This window comes from Gopherus evgoodei, chromosome 2 (genome assembly GCF_007399415.2).
Source record: "Gopherus evgoodei ecotype Sinaloan lineage chromosome 2, rGopEvg1_v1.p, whole genome shotgun sequence".
Classification (NCBI taxonomy): domain Eukaryota; kingdom Metazoa; phylum Chordata; order Testudines; family Testudinidae; genus Gopherus; species Gopherus evgoodei.
Window position 1 is genome coordinate 192751930 of NC_044323.1, and position 19202 is coordinate 192771131.

Here is a 19202-nt window from a genome sequence, read left to right on the forward strand (position 1 = left end):
TAACTGTTGAACACCATTACCCTTTGATCTTGATTGAGGACTTTAATGTTTTTGTTACCGTGCATTTGAATAAATCTATAAATATTTTACCAGTAGAGTTAAAAAAGGATGTTTCTAATATAAATGCATCTGGAGCAACTCCAAGCCCTTACATTTCAGAGCTTATATATGTGGGGAGTGTATAATAGTTTGCAGAAACATAACTTTTCACACAAAACAATACACACACTTACATATCCACTTCTATGATAGCTTCCAGTAATTCAGCTCCTGAATGTTTTAGTCATTTGAAAGAAGGTGAGATACATAACAAATCTGATAATGATTCAGTCCTATTAGTGGAATAATTATTTGTATATGACTCATTTCGAGCATCTAGACTTTCCCCGCATTGTACCAGAACTTTGCTGATGAGACAATAGTAGATAGTGTGTGCATTTAATATAGGACAGACCATTCTCCCATCTGGGGGAAGACATCAACCTATACATTGGAGGAAGCCAACGAAAAACAACCGGGATTCGCCAAAGCCACGCTCGATCTTTGGTCTGGTAGTCAAAGCAGCCCCGGCTGGCCAAAGGGCAAGGGAAAGTTTGGCGCTGAAGGGGCCCCTGGGCTGGGGCTTGGCATAGAGGGTTTGCAAGTCGCCCCCCCGTCCGCAGGAGTGGAGCTGGCGCAGTGAATCATGTGCAGTTCTTTCCTTATTGCATTCAGCGCATGGTTTCACCTTCAGATTCTTGTTTGTCTCTGTGTCCTTTCCCAAATAATATTACCTTACGGGAACGAGGTAAGGCACAGGGTAGAGTGGAGTGGGGCAAAATCTCCGTAGGATCCTTTTCTTTTTTCGAGGGGGGATGTGGATCCTCTTAATTCGCCCGTGGGAAAAACTTCGCTTTTCCAATTAATGGTTAGTCTTACTCTGTAATGTAAGGGATTTAAAAATGGTAACTTTGTACTGTTTGCCGAGAAAGAGATCATTGTTACTGCAGTGGTGGTGCTATTGGGCGAATTTATGGGCTGTATGAGCCTTTTGGCTTTGTACACTTCGTCAAAGGCGGGTGGGGGGAGTGTGAGAGAGAGAGCTTGAATGCTATATTCATCCTTGAAGAAACAAAGAACAAATTGCCTTACTTTAAAGTAAAATGCTTTGGCTAATGAAGGTGGGTGATGGGACTTCAAGCTTTCGAGTCTCGAGTCGCTACTTAAATTATTAAGGGTTTTTGCTGGGTTAGCATTGATTCAGTATATACATGAAATGCTTGATGCCTGGGGTGTGTGTATGTTTTCCCTTCATTTTTTAGTTGCTCTCCCTTCAGCTGCGCGTATATAACTGAATGATAAACATTAAAAGAAGTACACAGCTCATCAAAGGAAGTTGGGGCTGGTGGGGGTGGAAAACAAGTATTCACGAATAGACACTGGAACGCTGAGAAGGGCTTGAAGGACAATGTGTAGCAATTACTTCCAGAAGATGAAAATAGCCCATGGGGTGCGGGTGGGGTGGGGGAGGGATTTTAATGTTTATATGTTTAAAAAGGACACAGAGAGAAGGAAGAGCAGAAATAATGCAATTCCAGACATTTTGTGCGATAAAAGCTTTCCTCCTTCCCCCTCCTCCTCCCACTATCTCCAGTGAAAATTAGCATACCAAATAGTTGCGATCCTAATTTGAATTAAGATGCTTCGACCAGTTTAAGAAACTTTGTCTGGCTAAACTTTGTGGTAAGAGAACAAGTTGGGATATTAACATAGGCTGAATGTTTATGGAAGCTTGTGTAGAATGACAGTCACCCGGTTGTTTTTGCTCTAAGACCAGCTAACCTCTGCAATTAACTACTCCCGAGAAACCTTGGCTTTTAAACTGAAAAGTGCTGGTTAGGAGTCAGCACAATTTGTTATAAACGTTAATAAGCTCCCGGCAGTAGACAAGTATCTTCTGGGGAATGTGCATTGTGTGTCTATGTCCATTAGCTATGTAGCTAAAGAGGCACTTGGACACTAAATGTTCAAAAATAAATTTGTTCAGACTTCTTCCTAAACATGAACCCTGGTCTTTATTTAATCCAGATGCAGGATTCCACCCACAACCCCATATTTGCTGCCTTATTGTTGGTTTACATTTTCTGAAAAGGCGACTGGTGTAACCTGTGGAATTTGAAATGCAAATAAAAGCCTGTGGGAGTTGAAGCAGAACAAATCAGCATTTATAAAGTGAAAAAGATTTAATGTCTTTGAAACCATTGCAAGATATTTTATAAGAACTGAATCGTGACGTCAAGTCGTTTGAGAAAGATTTTTTTTTGTAATGTCTGAAATGCGGGTATGTGAAGTACTTACAGGAAAAACAGATTACAAGATTAACATCTGTTAACATGATCGTTTATCTGCAGCCAAAAATAGGTCAGTCCTTTCTTAAGGAAATACGACTGCTGGGCGCATGATTAAATAATGAATTTAGACTAATTAGTTAAATACAGTCCGTGTGTGTTATAGTCTGACCTGTGTCAAAAATATTTAATTCAGAGTCCTTTGGAGATCATTGTAAGGTCAAAGTCCCTTTTTAGGGAGAGGCACAACTCGCCCTCCTCTTCCTCCCACCCCGTTTCTTCTTCTTTCCGTTCCTTATTGCTAAATGTTCTCCCTCTCCTTCTCCCCCACTGAAGCAGTAATGAATGTTTTCCGTCTCCAGTATTGTTAAAGGACACCAACTCTTTCCGTGCAAATGGCTAAGTTTCCTAAGCTCTGGGGTTGTTTTGTCATTAACTGAGACAGTGGCAAAGAAGAATAGGAAACGCCGATGCAAAGTAGCTCTCTGCTTTGCATCTGCCTACCCCCAACTGTGATTGACAGTCCAAGCCTCCAATCGCCACTTCTTCCTCTCCCTAGTGCTGAGTGCGTTTGTGTTACTACTCAGACCTAGAACCAGGCTGCTTTATTTATTTACATATACCTTGGGGTGTGTGTGTGTGTATAGATAGAAATCTGCATAAGTACCTCAAATCTCATACAAGACAACCATATACCTCTGTTAGGTCCATAATAATGAATATGTAAAGAGTCAGCATATGAGAAGATTTTAAGTAACAAGTTGAGACCTGCTGGAGGAGAAGAAATATAAAATGATCTCTGGCTATATTTTTACAACACCCATTCTCAGGTCATCGTTGTTTTAGCAATCTTCACTTTTTTTTAAAGTGACTGCAGAGTGCTATTATGAAAATCACTTTGGGCCTTACAGAGCAATCGATTTTTAGACAGAATTCCTCACTGATTTCAGAGAAGATTGCTGCTGAAAAAGTAGAATGGTCTTTCATACCGGGAAGTAAAAATGATCATGTCTCAAACTTTTTGAAGTTTTTGTAATTTTTTTTTGAGGGGGACACAGTAAATATTTAGTTCAATGCGAATCCTTGAATTTTAAAGCTCATTGCTCTAATAGAATAAAAATGCAGCTGACCAACAGTCTCTATGAATAATGGTCATTTCTAGACTACACAATAGGCACATTCAGTAAAGGAATGCCTGTCATGAACCATACCAGGTTTTGTGTTTAGTTAATCCTCTACCCCAACTTCACTCCAGATATTGATGTTATAATTTTATTGTTTGGTGTATCAAGAATGTGCTACTTGTGATCCAGATCTTCAGTTAGAGTTTAGCATTTTCTGTGCTTAAGGGTGGATTGTCATTTATCTGTTGAGCTCTTATGTTGTGTAACTGCGGTAAAAGGATGGGTGGGTTAGAGGTAGGACAGTTGAAGGACTAAATGCAACCTTTTGTATAAAACAACTGCCCAGTTCACTCCGGAGATGGCCAGAATCACTCCTTGTAGACAGAGCCCAGAGGATGTCCAAAGAGGAGCCTTTATTCTTTGGCCTTGTGCCACATACTTTATTTCATGCCTGCTACACTAAATGAGGCCATGTCTACATCTAAAATTTTGCAGCGCTGGTTGTTACAGCTGTATTAGTACAGCTGTATAGGGCCAGCGCTGCAGAGTGGCCACACTTACAGCAACCAGCGCTGCAAGTGGTGTTAGATGTGGCCACACTGCAGCGCTGTTGGGCGGCTTCAAGGGGGGTTCCGGGACGAGAGAGCAAACCGGGAAAGGAAACCAGCTTCCCCGCGGTTTGCTCTCTCGGTCCCGGAGCCAGCCAGCAAACCGCAGGGAAGGAGACCTGCTTGCTCGGGGTTCCGGGACCGAGAGAGCAAACCGGGAACGCCGCGGTTTGCTCTCTCGGTCCCGGAGCCACCCAGCAAACCGCAGGGAAGGAGACCTGCTTGCTCGGGGTTCCGGGACCGAGAGAGCAAACCGCGGCGAAGCTGGTTTCCTTTCCCGGTTTGCTCTCTCGGTCCCGGAACCCCGAGCAAGCAGGTCTCCTTCCCTGCGGTTTGCTGGGTGGCTCCGGGACCGAGAGAGCAAACCGCGGCGTTCCCGGTTTGCTCTCTCGGTCCCGGAACCCCGAGCAAGCAGGTCTCCTTCCCTGCGGTTTGCTGGGTGGCTCCGGGAACGCGAGAGCAAACCGCGGCGAAGCTGGTCTCCTTTCCCGGTTTGCTCTCTCGGTCCCGGAACCCCGAGCAAGCAGGTCTCCTTCCCTGCGGTTTGCTGGGTGGCTCCGGGACCGAGAGAGCAAACCGGGAAAGGAAACCAGCTTGATTACCAGAGGCTTCCTCCTTCCACGGAGGTCAAGAAAAGCGCTGGTAACTGTCTACATTGGATTACCAGCGCTGGATCACCAGCGCTGGATCCTCTACACCCGAGACAAAACGGGAGTACGGCCAGCGCTGCAAACAGGGAGTTGCAGCGCTGGTGGTGCCCTGCAGATGTGTACACCTTCAAAGTTGCAGCGCTGTAACTCCCTCACCAGCGCTGCAACTTTCTGATGTAGACAAGCCCTGAGTTAACTACCAAAGGGTTTTTCATTAACTCGACTTTGCAGTCACACATTTAACTTAAAAAAAAAAGTAAAGAGAGCATAACTTAATTTAAAAACGGATCTGAACAACACAGCGTGGAAGACTTTTTAACTCCTTTTCAGCCTATTTTAATACCAGATTACCTTTGTGCCACTCCTCTTCTCCACAGCCCCGTGGGTCTGGTGCTTTCAGAGAGGCTTGTTGGGATGGGAAAGGGAATTGCTCGACTTTGTCTTGACCGTTGCATTCCTCTGTTGCATTAATATCCTGCATCGCCTGGAGGAGGCAGAACACGAATGCAACGAAGAATGCAGCGGCTTTAAGACTGGTTGCTGTGATAGATGGTTTTGCAGGGCTGATGTGGCTGGAAGGTGTGTGTGAGAGAGAAGGGGAGGGTTTGTACCTGAGCTGGCCGCGCGAGGGGAGCGGGCCAACCCCAGCAGCAGCTTGTTGCTGTGTGTTGGGTGCCGAGGGAGGGAAGCAGGGAGGAGTTTGGCTCAGGCAGCTTTTGCATTCAGTTGTCCGCCTTTATAATGTAGCCAGGACGTCACAGCCATGTACTGTAACACAAGAAGTTAAAGAGGCAGAGGGGAAACAGCTATCCCTCAACTTCTAGTCCTTAACAAAGGCAGAGGCAGGCAGGGATCTGTCAAGAGAACCCGGCGCCAAGAGGGGGAGGAAAACACAACGGGGGGGCTCGGAGAGATCCAGGGAGGCGCAATTAATGGAGGAAGAACGTTTTGAGGAGGCGAGGGAGGGGGCAATTGAGCTCAGGCGGCCCCAGCGATGTCCTATTGGATTACGTGGGGATCTTGTTGCTGGTGAAGCATAGTGGCGTGCAAGGTAATTTACTTTCTATTTTAAACTCCAGTTTGTTATTGTTGAAGGGAAAGCTGGGGGGGGGGACTTGTTGCAAGGCGTGGCGTGCCCAGAAATAATTACGTAAGTATTCAAACCGGCTTGGTGTTGCTGTCAAGAGGGGCAGTTTGTTCTAATGGCAAGGAGGGAGTTTGTTCCTGACAATGTATCGATTTGGAAAGCTTGAGGGAGGGGGTGAGACAGAGAGAAACATCGCTCTCTGTCTGTGGACAGATGAAACTTGCTTGCAAGGAACCCAGATGTATTTCTGGGCGTGGGATAAGGCACTAATACAGAGTAGTTCTGCAAAACAAAGGGGAAGGATGGTAGCTGAATTGCAGTTTCCCTGCGTTCACATTACACTGTTGAGCTTTTTTTTTTTTTTTTTAAATCTCTGATAACACAGATGAACTGACCCAAGTTCTGATTACTTTTACTGTATGAGTGCGTCACAGAAAATCTTTATCTTTCAATATTATGGTGCCACTTTCTCATTAGTGAAGGGAGGACTTTTATAGTTTGTTTTCAAGTGTTCTGTAGCTGGAATGCCCAGGAGACAATTAATAGTGGGATCCATTTTTTTAAATGCTGTTAACTCCAAAATGTTACACTAAAACAAAGGTACTTCATTTGATGTAGCGATGTCCATTAATCACATAGATGTGAAGTAAATACTATTTAAAATTGTCCTCTCAAGCTGAAGGCAATAATTACGTTCCTTTCCCCAGTAAAATCTTGTCTGTACAGTAATCAAAATGAAACTGTTTTCCATGTAGCAGATAAATACATGTATATGCTATTTAAATATTTTTGATGCTAAGGTAACATAGGCATCATACATATGCTTTGGTTGCTGTGGAAGAAAAACAATCCTCATTTATGTAGTGTTGCCTGGTTTTCTGTCAACATGTCCTTTAGTTGTGTCAAAACAAAATCTGAAATAAGCTGTCCTGTTTATGCTTGTGTCTGTATGTGTGTGTGTGTGTATATATATGTGTGTGTATATATATATATGAATGTACTCTGTCAGGTGGTGAGAGAGAGAAAGAATGGAATTTATCTGAGGTTTTTCTAGTAAAACTGGAAGCTGAAGTTGTATAGGAACACCTGTGGTGTAATTAGTATCACAGTTCAGTTATTCAAGGAGACATCTTTAGTTTCACAAGAATAACTGCCATAGCCATCTTGAATAAGCTCTGTGTAATAAAGTGATCTGCATGTATATTTGTTTTACTTTGAAATAGTGATATTATGTATACCTTCACTAGTTCTCAGACATTAGAAAAGACTCTTTTCAGTTATATCTAATAATCTTCTGAATTCATTTGCGGGGCTTTGATCCTTTAAAGTCTGATGATGTGATATCCTGGTTAGCAAGTATTATTACATATTCTGCATTACTAATGGAAAAAAATAAACCCCAAAACTATGATTGGATTGCATTAATTTGAAGTAGTTGAACAGTCCTGATAGAAAAAAAATCTGAGAGAGAACATTTAAAGATATTTGAGAATAACATGGTCTTAAAACACTGACTAATATAACAGATGGGTGTCCAACACTTGTTGTATCAACAAAGAAGTGGTGCTCATAAATTAGTGTAGGTTCTTTCTAAGAGGTTTTATAGCTCATCATGACCTTTTAAATTGCTAAACATTACTAAAACAATATGCATCAAGAGCTGCAGTCTCTCGCTAAATATAACTGATTATTACTCAGTACTCTGGGGAAATGAAAATAGTTTACATCACTAGTATTAATGCTATCTATTGTTATGACCTCAGTAACCGACTTGCTGCCTGGAATGGAGTTACAACAGTGACATTTAACTTATATAAATTAAAGTTTCCCGACACTGAATATCACTTTTTTAAAAAAAATTAGGTACATCTTATTTTTCTGTAAGTTGTCATAGCACAGTGCCATCACCAAGACCTAACAAGACCAGTTATCATCACAGGAATAGTCAGTGAACAGATAAAAATGATTATGTCATCATTCCAAATGTTCTTTGCTTGTCAAACTTCCCTTAGCTGCAACTTTTCTCCATTCAGGTCTACCCCAGCAAAAATAGACACTTTTTTGTTTTTTGCAAATATTTTAGAATTATTTGAGAAGGAGGAAGGGGAACCGATCGATATGCTTCGCTTGAGTGAAAAATGAGAACCCTTTAAAATTATACTTTCTTGGTGATGTTTGTGTAGCATACATCAGATGGCACAATGTGTGACAGACTGGAGGAGTATAATCAGATGAATGATGTCGATGCTAACTTTTGTAAACTTTGGGCGGTCTGTTTATTTAGTTTTGTTAAGGTCATTAAGTGCAGTGGGCCAAATCCTCAGCTGGTGTATATTCATGTAGCTCCATTGGCTTTAATGAAGTTACACCAGTTTATACCAGCTGAGGATCCAACCTGATTACTTTTACACTGTGAGTTTTTTTTCCTGCCCCTGTGGAAGAAAATATAATTACCATACTCACTAAGTCAGTAATAGCTTTGGAGGACTGCAATACAGCAAAGATTTACTTATACCCTTAACTTTACACAGCATTTACTTAATTGGGATGATTCATAATGTGTTTGGAAAAAAAAAGTAAAGCAAGTATGTAAGTCTTTAAAGGAGCTTGGCTCAAGTTTTGAGATCCCATATTCAGATTGGAAAATTGTGTTTCGGGTGTCCAACTGCATTATTTCTTAACACCATAACAGTAGGAAGCTGAAATACAAACTGATTACATTCAGCAGGAGGAAACTTGCCTGAGCCTGTGCATTTAACTTGTAAAATGTGCTTGTTTACATTTTTAAGACACAAGTGTGAATGTGTAGATGTATGCATTTTAAGGATGAATATGTATTAGATTTCTACCAGAAATGGCATTAAAAAACCTCCACTGTTGCTCTTTTCATAACTGTGTATTGTTTGTCAGTTTGACAAGAATATTTGAGCCTTTTTATACTGTACTTGCTTTTGCCTATGAGCTCAGTGCTGTCCTCTGATATACATGTCATCCGCTCCTATTGACTTCAGTGGGAGTTGCATGAGTGTATCTCAGGGTAAAATTGTGCTCTGTATATTTCAATAGTGGAGATTCCAACTGTTTGGAACCATGGTAGCTTGGAAACTATAAGCTATCTTAACTTACTTTTTCTGTAGCCATAAACTGCATGCAGATAATTAATGACTGGATGGCAAAAAACAGCACAGAGTCAAATTTATTTGATTAGGCATCTGCAATATAAATATTTGAATCTTGCAGCAACATTCCTTTTTCAAAGCAGACATCTTACATGATGTAAATGTTTATACATTTCTGTGCTAGGATAAAGCTGTTATGATTCAGTCACTTAGGGCAAAATTCTGTTTTTGGTTACACCACTGTAATTGCACAGTAACTCCACTGTAATCAATACAGGTTACTCTGGAGTTACATGGGCATAACTGAGAGCAGAATTTAGCCCTTAATTTCTTAAAAGAAAAAAATGGAACCCCTCCCTTTCCCAAGATTTGTACTAAAAACACTCTCAGCAGAAATGATTTTAATAACCTTGGTATTACTGAGCCTGCTCTGAAATATTCTAGCGGATCACAGTTCAGGAAGTAACATTGCTATAGCTTTCATTAGTATTGTAGTACTTGAGTGCATGTGTTTACTTTCATTACCTGACTGTAATCCTGCAAATGTCCTGTCTCTTGGCTTGCTAAACCTGCTTTCCTGTCTGAAGCTACTGATGATGATTACCTAACATCGATGATTAATTTTGCTGTTGCTGTTTACACCTTAACTCAGGTATCAGTAGAGCTACATCAAAATTGGTACACATTTCCTATAAACAATTTCTCCCTATGTTCCAGGAGCTGGTTTACAACGACAGTTCTTATGCAAACAGTCTCAGGATATTATGCATGTGTTACTATGTTTTGAGGGGATATTGGCAAACTCTGTCTATTTACATGATGATAAAGTTACATATTTAGGTTTAGTAATGAATTCAGTGGTCTAAATTGTTTAAAACCTTATGGGAAGAATTAACGGAGGCTTTTTAATGTGGATTCAGAATTACTTACATTGAGCTGAGTATTTCAAAAGTATTTTGATTTTTGCTACCCTTTCAGTAAAATGATGACTTATTGGAAATAATTGAATTAGTATCATCAGTAGAATATTATATTTAACACTTGCTTAACGAAGTCCACATTTTACTATAGATGACTATGGAAGCCATAGCCCAAATTTTGCTGTCATGTATACTAGTGTAAATCCAGTGTTACTCTGAATTTACACTGATGTATGTGGGAACACAATTTGGCACATAGTGCTTAGCTTCTCATTAAAGTTGATACAGTTACTAAATACATTTCAAATCTCTAAGAAATGTGTATTGTCTATCTCTTATCTGTCCATTTTCTTTACATCTTGCTGTCTGGCGTTTGAGCTTTCCTTTCTATGTGGTGGCTTTCTAGAAGGAAATGTTTTCCACCATCATATTTCCAAATTGCAAAGTACTGTAGTACAATTTTGTGGCTCCCCAAAATTTTAAGGGCAGTTTCTGAAGTGATCTAGCTTTTAATCTTTTTTTTTTCCTTCTTCAAAATGAAATGGAAACTACAAAGCATGTACAATTACAAGCTGCAACTATTCTTAGAATTCAGACATGTTTAGTATATATTACAGTGATGAAAACAGATACTTAACACACAGGGTAATGGCTGGATACAGGTAATTTGGAAAAACCAGTAGCATTTACTCCAGCTACACTACATCTATTTCATATATATTCACTCTGATAGATTGCTTCAGTCTTTTTTTTTTGTCTATAGCTAACAATATATTTCATGAAATTACTGAAAAGAATGTAAAGAAGATATGAAAGATCTATGCATGAGGCAGTTCTGGATCTGAATGTTTGCTGAAAATAAGACCTACTAATGTGTATTAGTGTTTTCAAGGCACAAGTACATATTTTTCTTTTCCAACAGGTAAAGTAAAAGGAACACTATTGAATTGGCACGTCATTTTTGCTCATGTCAGATCAGGCTCCTTGATATGGCTGTACTATTTATTAATTTTTTCCCCTCGGTTCATTTAAAAGGATAGTGAGCAGGGAAATGGTGTTAGCTTTCAGGACATACTGTGACAGACTGATGGAAATTGAGGTGCTCTTTTTATTTTTAATTTATTTATCAGCCCTGATTTAAAACAGTCCTCACATTTCAGAGTTTTTTCCAGTAGTATGACATTTTCCAAAATGTGTCTTGATCACAGTTATAGTTAAATTTAAAAACATTTTCCGTACTCGTCATGTTAAAAATACATTTTTAAAGGGAATTATTCATGTTCTTTGTTTTAAAAGGGCAACGTGTGTTTCTTCACCATATGGTAGCATTTAACCCATATTGTATGAACTGACTAGGAGTTGCATTTAAGTGTTGATTTATTTCAGTACTTCAAAATGTTCTTTGTCTGAAATCTAGTACAGTAAATGATGCTTTTAAGGTTGTGCAATGGAACGCTGTGTTTAGCAGTTGTGCTTTGCTGTTACAATGATACTAGGTTAATGAGTAAGCGTTTTTTGTTTTTTTTATTCTCAATTAATTTCCTTAACAAATAATCCAGCTCTGAATGTTGAAATAATTTGTGGGAAGACTTATTCACAATAGTCAATGACACAACATGGTGTCAAGAGTTGCAGGATGAGATGTTGCAGTCTCTGCTGGCTGAAACTAGAGCTGCTCCTTTGATGGTTGAGGATATGCTAAGCAAGACTTAGTTTTAGTGCCCCAATAGTCTGCCCACATTAAAAGGTGCATTCTTGTTCACTTTGGTCTAGACTGTGAAGTATGTATGTTGGTGAGCAGACCAGTATTACTAACCCCCAAGTATTTTAAACCATCAGTCAGCCCCTCAAAAATCATGGGATTAGTTTAAAAATCTTGTTGTTGTTGTTGTTGTTATTATTATTTTTATTATTTATTATTTTTTTGAAAGAAAATGCATTTTGAGTTTTTGTTTACTTTCTGGTTTTTGAACCTTTAGGGCTCACATTTTCAGTCTTTGCTGCAGCCATGAGGGCTAGATACTTTTACAAAAAAAGCTGAAATTCTCCAGTAGTTATTTGACTCCAAGAATTAGGACTTTAATGGAACACCAAATATTATTAGACTTGCGATAGAATTGGCAGAGTTGGCAACATTTAGTTACTTATGTAAGTAGTCCCATTGACCTCAGTGGAACTACTTGTATAAGTAAGCAATTGCTCTCCAGTATGTGTAAGGGGCTTATAGTCTGTCCCTTAGTGAGGTCTTTTATGGCCTTAAAGTATACCTTTGAGTAGAAAAATATTCCATCATATCTATAATGGTGCACTGTATAAAAGATATGTTGACTTCTTGTAGTTGCAGATTGTACTCTTAATAAATTAATTTGTACTATAGTGATTGTAAGTACATGGTACACTTCTTAGATCATGTCATTGGAAGAGCTGTGTATAATACTTCTATTAACCTCAGTAAAATAAAACATGAAATAAGATTTCCAACCTCCCTCTAGTGTTTTGAAACCATTGAGGTGTGTACTGGAGCAGGGCCGGCTCTAGCAATTTCGCTGCCCCAAGCACGGCGGCACGCCGCGGGGGGCGCTCTGCTGCTCGCCGGTCCCGTGGCTCCGGTGGACCTCCCGCAGGCGTGCCTGTGGATGCTCTACCGGAGCCGCGGGACCACCAGACCCTCCGCAGGCATGCCTGCGGGAGGTCCACCGGAGCCGCCTGCCACCCTCCCAGCAACCAGCAGAGAGCCCCCCGCGGCGTGCCGCCCCAAGCACGCGCTTGGTGCGCTGTGGCCTGGAGCCGGCCCTGCACTGGAGAGAATCTGCTCCTCTAGATGTCTCCTTGAATGCCACTACAGGTTTCATATATTTTTATACCTGGTCCCTTGCAGTGTTTCGTATTTGGTCCTCCCTATAGTTGTTTAACAGCAATACCTTGTTGACACCATATTTAATGGCAATACTAATGTTGATTTCAGGGACAACGTATTTCAAGGGAAAAAAGAGATAAATGCACGTTCATTGATTTTCAGGAAAACCTGTAGGAACAGAATAAATACATGCTGCATGTAGATAAGCCCTGGTTCATTTTCTTATTTTCTAGATGAGTTTTACCTCTGTAAGTGAATGTTATGAACCGTGATGCATAATTTATATTGACATTAACAGTGATACTAGAGGAATATTTTAATGCCAGTTTGAGAAAATATCACAATTAATGTTGATAACCCTGGTCCCATTAAATTGAAATTGATTTTAGTAGAAACATCCATGCCTATGGCATGACCATAAGTGGTATGATGAAATAATTCACTCCTTTTCATAATGCCAAGCATATTGGAGAGTTCATGTTATCATGAACAGTGCACACCAGCTGTCAAATTACTTGCAAGATATACAGCTTCTCTTCTGAATGGTTTCTTCCAATTAGAAAGTAACAGTTTTTAAAAGGATCAACAGAGGGCAGAGGAGTGGGGGCCTCTGAATTCTGTAATGTCAACAGGTGTGTTTTTGCTACTGTTATTTATTCAGCTAGTTTTTAATGCGCCACAAACTATTTGGTAAATCTTGGGTAAAGTTAGAAAGCAATACTACATGGAAGTCGTAGGATTAATGGTTTAGTGGTAGAGATTAAAAGTGGTCTCAGCAAATTACCCTGTTGATAGAGAAGCCAGAATCTGTTAATGGTATTACAAACAGATTGGTTTATCAGTCGGTTATTTTCTAGGTTGATTAGGGATTATAAATTGCTCTGTATTTGTACTACAAAAGTTAATTGTGTTGGGACTGCTAATATTCCACATAGTTATTTTAAATATTAAGAGCAATGTCAGATAACTTTTAAATACTTATTTAGAATGTCATCAGCTGTTGCCAGAATTTTCCAAAGCAGATGCTTACAGTATTTGGGTACCAAATAGGTGACCTGACTTTCTTGTGTGCTGAGGAGTGGAAGCTGTAGGTGCTTGGCATCTCTGAAAATCAGGCCATCTATTTAAATGCTTAATTTTAGTGCTGAAATTTTTGGCCTATGTCTTTATTTGTTTCTTTGCAGACCCTTAGCATGTGTTGGGTACTTCTGATAATCAAAATGATGTGCACATTCTTTTAAACCAGTGGTTCTCAACTTGAGGGTCACAACCCTGGAGGAGGACGGGAGTTATGAACAGATGTCAAGGAGTGGTGATCACTCTGCCCTTCCCATTTAGCTGATTGGAAATGAGGGGAATCCTGAGAGGGGAGGGGCACGGGTGAAAGTAATATTAAACTCTTACTGGCACGGGGGCTGGTTCCGAGCCCGCGGAAGGGGTGGAGCTGGGGAGTCAGCCTCATTCAGGCAGTCCATCCACAGTGCTTGGCCTGCACCACCAGGGGCTCCGGTGGCGATTTACAAGGGCCCAGTGCTCTGGCAACTACCATCGCAGCAGCGATCACAAGCCCCAAGCCCTTTTAAATTGCTGGCCCTGGGGCAGCTGCCCATTTTGCCCCACCCTGTCGGCGGCTCGGGGGGCACAAAAGGGACAGTGACATTAAAGGGGTGCATACTGGCCAGTACCAGCTTTTTACCAGTACACTATACCAGCCTACTTTCACACCTGGGAAGGGGGTCTTGGTATGAACTTGGACAAGGGGGTTGAGGTATGAAAGAGGTTGGTTGTTTTAAATAGTGACTCTTGTGTGCTACATTCTGATTTTTGGACATAAAATTCTCTTCCCATGAACTGCTGGTACATGTTTTTACCATTCATATTTACCTCATAGATCACTTGCTCCTCTATGCCTATGCATACACCACTTGGCGTAACAGTTTCCCTGACAGAGAGGAGTCACAATGGAGTCCTTCAGATATTTGCTACATCTTTCTATGCATGTCTTGGGAGATACCATTGCTTTCACTTTGCTGCCTTGTGCTGATCTGCAGTCTATAGGCTTTTCATTACTATCCACATTAGGGAAATGCTGTTGTTTGCCTCTGGAAGTGAAATGGTAGATAAAGAAAATTGCCAAGTATGATAACTTCTTAGATGCATCTGGAGCACTGCAAGGAAGATTCACACACTAGACAAAATTGTAATTGTTCTCTAATACTTTGGCTCTTACAAGAGAAGAAGGGGAGGATTCTAGTGCAAGCAGAGAAATCTCAAAGTGGTTTAGATGGGAAGCGGAAGATCAAGGTCACTGCATAGAAAGCTGGAGGTTGGGCTGCCAAATTTACTTGTTCTCGTGTTAGATGAATGAATAGCTGCAAGGACAATGGTGAGTTGAGTAGTTTGAGGGGAGGAGAAAGGAGTGGAGTCCTTGAGAAGTGTCAGAAAAGTTAATTCCTTGCTTTTTTAATACCAGTCTCCTTTTTTCTTATTAAAAATCTAATACTCCTGAAAACATTCAACGTTCTTAGTTATTTTGAAGGAACAGCCCTCTTAGAATGATGAGAAGGATCAAGGCTTGTATCCTCAAAGAGGGTAGGAGGAGATAGATGATTAACGTTGCTCTTTTGGGTATAGTGTGTGAATTTTGCAACTCTGGAGGAGATCAGACACAGAGAGAGCAAAATGAACACAGTGAGAGATTAGTTTTTCTTTGACAGGGTTCAGGGTAATGGCAGGAACAACAAGTCTGCCTGAATTTTGGCTTGGGTCCTATCTCTTCCGTAACCTAATTATGTAGACTGGGACAGGTTATTAAGCAGCATATGGGGACCCTTTATTTTCTGAGCCAATTCTAAGAAGGGAACAGTGCCATTTGGGTCACATAAGTTGAGAGAGAGAGAGAGAAAACAGTCAGGGAGCCTTTGTCTTCTCTTTCCCCATTTCAAGAAGATGCGTGCTCTTCTCAGATCTCTAAATAAAGGGAAGAGACAAGGAGAGATCTGAAAGCTAAGAGGATATCAGACATCAAGCAAATTTTTGTTGTTGTCCTTAAGTTTCTGTTTTCACTTTGGTTTGCTGAATGTATTTTATGGAAGCATGTAGCACTTAAAAGGCTGAAATCCCTCTGCTTCACACTCTGATTGAATTTAGTCTACACTTCTGGCACAATAATTCTTCATAGGACAATTGAATTTTCCTCAGTAACTTTTGAAAAAGAAAATATTTACTACCTTTTGCAGAAGAAACACAAATATATTTTTTCAACCACCCTCCCCTACCAAAACAAACCAACTTTACCCCGATTTTCTCATATTCCTTTGGGGTTTGTGCGGACAGTGGTTGTTTAGCTGGAGGAACCCAAACTTCTCTCATGGTAGGACATACACGTTCTAATAACATCTTGGAGCTAGGCCACTTTTGAAATTCTGAAGTTGAATGCACACAGTCACTCCTGTCATTCAGGATAAACTAACAGAAGTCTGCCAGGATTAGCTGATGAAACTGTCAAGTTCTGTCAGCTGCCTCCGTTTTGCAGTGCAGAAAGCCTGCTTTGCTCTCTCACCAGCTCTGCTCCTCACTCAGACAATAGGGAGCTGGGCTTGGGCAGCAGCAGGCAAAGGAAGACAGGGAGGAGGCAAAGTGAGTGGGGTTTGAGCAGGGCTTTGGGGTGAATGGAAGATTTAATAGGAGATGCTTGTGGGTGGGATCCATTTCTATGTGGAGATGCTGGGGTGCTTCCGGGAAACCAGAGGCTCTTTATTTAGGCACCAGTGTAGAGACACTTGACCTGAGCTCTGGCACACCATGCAGCAGGATTGTGGAGAGCCAGGGAGTATTATGCAGATGTGTAGAGGGTGTTGTTGGATTGTCTTGTGTTTTGTATGCTGCCTAGCATGGTGAGAATGTGGTCCGTGACTAGGGCTCCTAGGTGTTATGGTAATACAACTGATACATAATAATAATGGGCAAAGTGGGGAGGGTGAGGAGTGGAGATCTTTGGGTGGGGGGGAGTGACGCATAGAGAAGAAGGGGCCAGAGCAGTGTGTGTGTGTGAGTGTGTGTAGTGGGGAGAATGGAGAGGAGTTCCACTTCGATTAACCACTGGTGGTTCATCAGAATTTAGATAATCTGTGACTCACTTATGGTTTGTTAGAGTGCACATAGATCTTCTCACCACTGCTCCTTGCTCCTCACATACTACTTTCACATAGCCCTGCTCCGTCATATGCACCCCTGGTCCGCACCATGATTTCTACTCTCTGGCCATATTCAGCTTTTAAACACTGACATAAAAATACTGAGTAGTCGGGGTGGGGTTGTGGGTTGAGGAAGCATATCGAGGCATGGGGCTGGAGAGAGACATGAAGTGGCATAATGGGGGCAATCTGGGTCATGCACTGGAGGCTATGGGAGGAATTGGGCTGTGCCACGGAACAAGGGGAAGGAGTACAGTTGAGATTGGGGGGCAGGTTATATGCTTATCTTGTATCCATCTGAATAACGTTTAGCATTTGCAGAGATTTCTTAAATAAGTTCCATCAAACAACAAACATTTTTATTTTGTTAACACCGGTTACAGTTGCTCAAGTGTTCATACTACCAACTCATTTGTAAGAAAAATCAGGAGTCGAGTCACTTGTTAAGTACACACACAATCTTTGAAATCTACAGTTGTGATTACCTCTTGCCCACATCTGCCGCTTCCCTTCACAACTCTAACTCTGACCAGAAACACTGATGGTTGAAAGAAAGAAACATTGGTCTTCCTCATAACATCATCTTAATAACATTGCTATAAACATAAACTATAACACTGAAAAACAATAAATACGATACAACCTTTTCCACTGAAAAACAATTCCCTTGTTTATCAATCATCCAACAGAACCCACTTGAACACAACCATCCCCATACACACTAAACACCTACACTTCTGTGTGTCACAAGTTCAGCATTTTAGATGATTAGAAAAGCTCCATTTCTTAACCACTATGCTTGGTTGGAGTTAAATTATGATTATTTCTTATTTGTATTATAGTAGTTCCGAGTGGCCATGACTGAAAACAGAGATCCATTGTGCTAGGTGATATACATACACAAAGTCAGTCAGTCCCTGCCTTGAAGATTTGGTGTATCTTTTGTGTGCATATGGTTATATGGCTTTGTTAATTTAAATGTGTCATTGACATTCTTTAAGGCATATCTGCTATCAAGTTAAATGTTAAGAAGTAACTGGTAATTATCAAAGCCCTCTTTAAATTAGTATTAAACTATCACAAATTAAATAAAATCTGCGTAATCTCAAAATTACTGTACATTTACCAAGCAGTTAGTCAGAGAATGGTGAAGTATCTGGCTCCATGCTGACATTTAAAAGATATGCTGTGTGTGGAACCTGAACATTTGGCAATAATCTTCCTGGCATCAAACACTATCTGGATGGTCATGCTGTGTAAATGCTTTCTGTTTTTCGCAAAAATCAGCTGGTGCCACACAGGGAATGTGAGTGTCATCACATCATTCCTAGGACTTCTAGGAAAGCGGTAATGATAGAGAAACCTTAACTGATTATTCTGTTGCTGTTGGGGAGTGCTTAGAAACTTGATAGATGCCTGAATATCCTGGCTGTCAAGGAAATGAGTTTACCAGATACCAGGAGGCTGATTCCATGCTTCATAGTGAAAGGGCAGAGAGTACTTTTTGAAGAGCAGGAAGGGGGAAACATTTGGCTTGACTTGTTGAGTACAATGCATTCATGTAGGCTCAAAGTGTTTGCATGCTCAGACGGGGCAGCACTGTGTACACTAACCTCCTACCTTTGTTTAAACTTTAATGGAAATTTTTAAACAATTGAAACTTTTTTTTTAAATAATAATGGGGTATTAGTGGATTATGCAGCATACTTAGTCCTCACATAGAAGTGAACCAAGGGTCATTTCTATACACTCTGTGAACCAAATGCAGATGGGAATAAACCAGTGCAACTCTCTGGACAGACTTTGGTTCAAATTCGGTGATGATGTAAATAGTGGTGTCAATTACAAATTGGGCAGAAATTTGTGTATATTGCAAAATACTGGAATTTGTATCAATTTGGCATTGATTAGGAGCCAAATTTTCTGTTCAGGTACCCTAAATTTATATTGATATAACTCCATTGACTTCAGTAGAGTAATTGAAATTTACATCTGGATAAGTGAAATCAGCATTTAGTTCGAGTTCTGCAAAATGAGCATAATCTATATGCCAGGGTATAGAAGATGCGCTGGGGGCAGGTAGCCACTTGTAGCAGGAAAACTAATTAACAGGACGAGATAAGATAATGGAGGACTCCATGTTTCAATGTAACTTGCATCATCCTCAGCACTCCCAGATGTAGTCCTGGTGTAATCAAGGGCAAAATTTACTTACTCTCTTTTTCAAAGGTGCTGAATTTGGTTCCCATAGAATACAAAATCAGTGTAATTTAAACTCGCTTTCTGATTGTAACTCTGATCTCATTTATTCCAG

The 19202-nt window shown here is 40.6% G+C and overlaps 1 protein-coding gene across 3 annotated transcripts in view; it reads left to right on the top strand.

Annotated features, from left to right (window-relative positions):
• Positions 1 to 695: 695 nt before the first annotated feature.
• ZNF516 (zinc finger protein 516) overlaps positions 696 to 19202 on the top strand; it is a 140882-nt gene continuing 122375 nt past the window's right edge. For 2 of the 3 annotated variants that reach the window (XM_030552622.1, XM_030552621.1), the window contains exon 1: positions 5357 to 5760. The gene's annotated coding sequence lies outside the window, so the exon portion shown is untranslated. Of the gene's footprint in view, positions 788 to 5356; positions 5761 to 19202 lie in introns of those variants that run through there. The other variant, XM_030552623.1, reaches the window with a different exon arrangement.